Source organism: Oratosquilla oratoria, chromosome 27, assembly GCF_046742065.1.
Source record: "Oratosquilla oratoria isolate Oo_2021 chromosome 27, ASM4674206v1, whole genome shotgun sequence".
Lineage (NCBI taxonomy): Eukaryota > Metazoa > Arthropoda > Malacostraca > Stomatopoda > Squillidae > Oratosquilla > Oratosquilla oratoria.
In genome coordinates this window covers 37,694,179-37,700,377 of record NC_134803.1, presented here as the reverse complement: position 1 = coordinate 37,700,377, position 6,199 = coordinate 37,694,179, and positions in this window count along the sequence as shown.

Below are 6,199 nucleotides of genomic sequence, written 5' to 3'. Positions count from 1 at the left end.
CTGCAGGATTGCGAGGCTCTTTTGCAACATACTTTGTTGTCCTTGCAATTTTTCACTCCCTCGACGACATCACAGTCACCGCTATCCACTCTGCAAGTCCCACCGCTCTTCCTGCAGGATTGCGAGGCTCTTTTGCAACAGACTTTGCCATTCCTGCAAGAATTCACTCCTTTGACGACATGACAGTCACCATCATTTACTCTGCAAGTCCCACCGCTCTTCCTGCAGGATTGCGAAGCTTCCTTGCAACAGACTTTGCCGTCCTTGCAAGGTTTCACTCCCTCGACGACATCACAGTTACCGTCATTCACTGTGCAAGTCCCACCGCTCTTCCTGCAGGATTGCGAAGCTTCTTTGCAACAGACTTTCCCCTCCTCGCATGATTTCATTCCCTCGAGAACTTCACAGTCATCATCGTGTACCCTGCAAATCCCACCATTTTTCCTGCAGGATTGTGAGGTTTCTATGCAACAGACCTTGGCGTCTCTGCAAGATTCCTCCACTTCGATGACTTCGCAGTCGCCGTCATTTACTCTGCAAGTCCCACCATTTTTCCTGCAGGATTGTGAGGTTTCTATACAACAGACCTTGCCGTCTCTGCAAGATCTCTCTACTTCGATGACTTCGCAGTCACTGGCATTTACTCTGCAAGTCCCACCATTCCTGCTGCACGATCTCAAAGCATTTTCACAGCATTTCTTACCTCTTTTGCAAAGATTAGTTGTTCCGACCTCTTTGCACATGAATGTCATTGGTTTGCAAACGCCTTTTCTTCTTCTGCATTCGTTTTCACTGACCCTAGCTTGTACTTTAGCCTCACCCTTTCTGTAAATCTCTGTATAATTGCCCATGTTTTCCCTATCAGCGGTGCCATTGTTTATGACTCTTGATTTTTTAACCTTATTGATGTATATTTTCTTCCCTCCTGTCTTTCCACTCTCTGAACGCCATTTACGTCTAGTAACATTGTTGTTTTTCCTGGTACTATTCATGATTCTAACACCTGTATGTTGGTATTCCTTATCGTTCTTGAACAAACTGGACTGTTGGAGGATGCAGCAATGATGATGACAATTGTAACACTGGTCAGATGATACAATAGTCCCATTGCAGAAGCTGGCCTCTATCACACATAGTTTGCCTTTGTTGTTGGGTTCAGTCTCTGTTTTCAAACGGTGTAAACCTCCCTGTAATGAATAAGAAAAGAAATTAAGTCAATCGGATGAATCACCTAACTTATACATGTATAAAGATGAAGGTGGATCGTGACAAGCTGAAGGAGAGGGTAAAGTTAGAGGACAATGTAATGAATAACCTCCCTGTAATGAATAAGAAAAGAAACATGTCAATCGGATGAATCACCTAACTTATATAAATACATGTATAAAGATGAAGGTGGATCGTGACAAGCTGAAGGAGAGGATAAAGTTAGAGGACAATGTAAAGTAAAGCAGTAAGAAGACTAGAGAAAATGTTAGAGATCAAACATAAAGAGAAAAAAAATCCAGTCTAGAAAAAATATGGAACAGAAAAAAGAAGATCAGTTGGATGTGGTGATTATAATGGATATTTAAGAATAGAGGAACGTTGATAAGAGAAGTAGTAGACAAAAGAAAACGTAGGAAAGAGGCCAAACGCAGAGTATGGGATCCAATATATTTGACGTTTCGCCCAGCAGGACTTCTTCAGAAATACTCTGAAATCCCATATTTGGCCTTTTCCTACAGTGCTGTTGCAGTCGTTGCTGCTTTTACTCAAAAGAAAACGTATTATTGTGGTAGGATAGAAAGATCATCAACCAATAAAAAAAAATGGAAAAAGGAAAAAAGTATGTATGTAGTAACGGGCAATGAGGAAAACATGCTTGAAGAAACAGAAGTATTCAGATTAAGCCAGTATATACAAAAAGGTGCAAGACCAATGAAGTTAAAATAAAACTCAAATCACAAAACACGGTGAATGAACTGATGAATAAGACATGGAAAGGAGAGGTGCAACAGTGGAAAAGAAGAGAGAGAGAGGGGGGGGAGTTAGAAGCTAAGAAAAAAGATAAGATGAGGAACGAACAAGAGAGGACAGTTTTATTGGAGAGTGAATGATCAGAAGGTGGTGACTCCCCCTCCCCTTAAATATATATATATATATTAGAAATCTCCTACACAAATTTAGACATTGGTATCAGTAAGATTTAAGATAAATCACTTTCTGAAGGAGAAAGAATCAATCATAATGTGTTTAGCCGAGACCAAACTCAATGGAAACACCGATGTTCACTTGGATGAAGTAAAGTATAACATATAAGGCGGCCAGAAACAAAGGGGCATCCCCGCCACTTTTACTGGTTTCGAGTTAAGTACGGATCAAAACAGGTTAAAGTGCGGGGACACCTTATATGGCAAACAGACAGAACAAGGTGAGAAAAAAGCAGAACGTGGTATGAAGGTGGCAATGAAAAGAAATGTCAAGACAGAAGAAGTGGAAATAGTGATAATGAAAATAAGAATCACAACAAAAAGAAATGGAAAAAGAGCCTTCACAGTAGCATACGTACCTCCAAAAAACAAGAATATGGGATGAAGCAAAGAACAAATAATTAATGAGAAATACAGCCGAACAACTGGAAAGAATAATTGAAAAAGTGAGAATATAATTCTAATAGGGGACTTTAGTTGTGGAGAGGTAATATGGGAGGAATAGGAAGCAGAAGGGAGGAGTTGTAGGGCAATATATTGTTGAACACAGCAATGAATAATATAATGACCCAATGGGTAAAGGACCAAATAGTATATAGAGATGAACATGAACCTACAAGAGTGGACTTGATCTTAACCAAAGAACCTAAGGTGATAGTGTGGTCCTTGAATTTATACTAAAAGTGAGAAAGATAAGAAATAAGGGCAGAAATACACAGACAAGGAAGATGCAGTTGTGCAAAATGATTTTCACTAAACTAAAAATAAAAGACTTTGAAGAAGTGGATTAAAGTGAGTTCAATGAAACTGTAGACAAAGAAGGAAAGGGAAATATTAATGAAAAAATAATTCAATATAAGAAAGAAATAATATGTGCAAAAGCTGCGTGGGGTAGCACAATAAAGGATCGGTTCAATAGGATATGTGCTATAACAAAAAAAAAAAAAAAAAAAAAGATAAGACATGGGAGAAATGACACAAAGAATTAAAAAACACAAAAATATAAGAAAATAATATATGTGTATCTATGTATGTAATGGGAAATGAATAAACTAGAGAACTTTGAAATGAGAAAGGCCTAGGGACCAGATTGGATCTCGAGTTGGATACTAATAGAACACAAACTTTAATTGGTGGATAAAATACAGTAAATGATTGTATGTACCCTGGGAGAAGAGAGGGTGCCATTCGATTGGAAATTAACTTGTGTAGTACCAATCTACACGAGAAAAAGTAGGGAGGAAACACTGAATTATAGACTAGTGTCCTGGACCTGTACGATAGCCAAAACTTGGAGGAAAAGGAAATCTAAGTTGAAGATTAATTCTGGTTCAGAAAAAGAAAGTAATGTATAACCAACATGTTAACCTTTCATTCGAGAGTAGTCGATGCGCCGCATGAAAGAGAAGAGTAGATAGATTGCATGTGCATGAACCTAGAGAAGTCTTTCGATAAGGTGCCGAACAAAAGATTAATATGAAAGTTAGAAAAATTTAGGACTTAAAGGGAGTACACTGGAATGAATAAAGAACTCCCTGAATGATGGAAGCATGCGAACATTAGTGAAAGATGCCCAACATCGAAACTCTGAAGGAGGAAGGGGTCTTCCAGGATAGAGCCAGATGGAGAAACATGATGGTACCACTGACAGGCGTAACGGCTACTATTGGGAGTTGAAGTAAGAAGTACAAGATGAAACGTCGGTTTGGAGAGGGGCGACTAGCGGGGTACCACAGGGTTCAGTATTGACACCATTTATCTTCTTATTGTATATCAATGATATGATGAGTGGAGTAGGTAAGTACATATATTTACTTGCTGATGATACCAAGATCATAGAAACAGTGAAATGTGAAGAGAATTGTAAATTGCTACTGGACAACCTGGATATGGTTTGTGAATGAAGAAAAAAGTAGATGAAACTCAATACAAAGGAATGCAACATCTTGGAAATGGGTCAAAGTAAAATGAAGCCATCAAGCAGTTATGAAATAGAAAACGAAACTTATTATTATTATTACTACCGGTAATGATAATAATAATAATACAAGTAATAATCATAATAAAAATAATAACAATAAAAATTATACTGATGATGATGATAATAAGAATAATAATATGATAATGATAAAACTAAAGAGGAAGAGGATTTATATAACTTAATCAGGGATGATATGTCGCCAGAAAGTGACGTGAATAAAATAACAGAGATAAAATGCGAATGAGTATAGCGCCATTTCATTGTATGGCTAAGAATATGATGAAAAAAAATATATAATAATAATAAAATGTGACAGCCACCCGCACCCATTTGCAATATGCAGTAATGGTGTGATTATCTCACAAAAAGAAAAATATAATAAAGAGTGCGGAGTCATCCAAGGTCATCTAAGGTATCCCAAAATGTCAAGGGCTTTAACAAGGGTGATGTAGGAAAACCCATCATATTAAGACAACAGGGCAGGACTCGTGGTAAGGGATTTAAATTGGACAAATTTAGGTTTAAGAAAGAAGTAGGCAATAACTGGTTTACCAAGAGAGTGGTTAAACAAATGGAATAGACTTAGTAACCATGTAGTAAGCGTTGAAACTATAATTTTTTTTAAGAGATGATTAGATAACTTTATGGATAGGGATGACAGGTGGTAAAGGACATAAAACTGTCTAGTGTAGGCCTTATGGTCTCTTGCAGTCTCCTCCATTCTTATGTTCTTGCGTAGAGGTAAGACACGTGAGGAGAGACTAGAAGGACTAGGCCTATCCACATTGGAGGAGCAAAAGAGAGGCAATACGATAATGATATTTGGATCTAAGAAAGGAATAAAAGAATGGACAGAGAGGATTTGTTAGTATGGGATAAAAGAGCAACAGGAAGTCATAGCAAAAATAGACAAATGGATAAATAAATAAATAAGATAAAAAAAATAGAGAAGACATTACGTAGAGGATGTTAGGAAGCATAGATTTCCACATAGATGTATCAGATTGTGGAACACATTCGAGTGAGAAATAATCCAGAACAACAACTCAAACAAATTTAAGGCAAAATTGATCAATGGAGATGCAGAGACATACCCCATGAGAAAAGCACCAACCCCATATACTACAATTAGATAAGTACGCAGACAGCAAGACAGGACTGGGAGAGGCAAGGCCGCTTCATTAAATCGGCGATTCCCCTCCTCCGTCCCCTCACACAGACTTTTGTTTGACAAAGGGTTCTTCCTTTTATCTGTCTGTCAACGAGTTCACTTGTGTGATACAACTAGCGTTGTTCGACATCTATTGTTAGTCTTCATGTATGTTTCTCAACATTATTTCTCATTTTATACTTCATTTCTAGATGGAGAAAAATTCTTTATGAATCATCATACCAAATTTGCATTAATTACGAGGGAAAGGCTACCTGGAATAGTAAAATTAGGTGCATGTTTAGTGATTATCAAAGCCTAAAGAGTGAATACATGCAAGATATACAGTATATGTATCAGCAAGATCATTAAGTAAAATACAAAAATCCTCGACACAATGTAAATAAAACGTAGAAAAATTGTTAAACGGACATTTTGAACATCACATGCATGGATTTCACAGAAACAAGAACAACCACAGGTGCTTGGCGTAAGCTCCGTGACTTCAATTCAGCACTGCAATATCCAATATTTCTATAAAACATTGGCTTCTAGCAATATGTACTTTCGTTGTTAACAATTCTGAAATTTGTCGTTAACTTTATGGTAAGAAGTCTAAGAATTGCTGTGAATTCTGTGTTGAAAATTCTGAGAAATTGTGAATTAAGTCGAGAATCCTGAGAGTAGTTATGAAATGTGCGTAGAGTTTTGGGAATAATTACTGATTCTGTAGAAAATTCTGAGGGTTAATTTGAATTCTGTGTTGAGAAATCGATCGCAGTGAACTGTTGTAAATTCTTCCATTCTCCTATGGAGTCTGATAATTTTCGATCAGAAAGGAATTATAACGACAAGTGAATGCACGGTCTCCCAAAC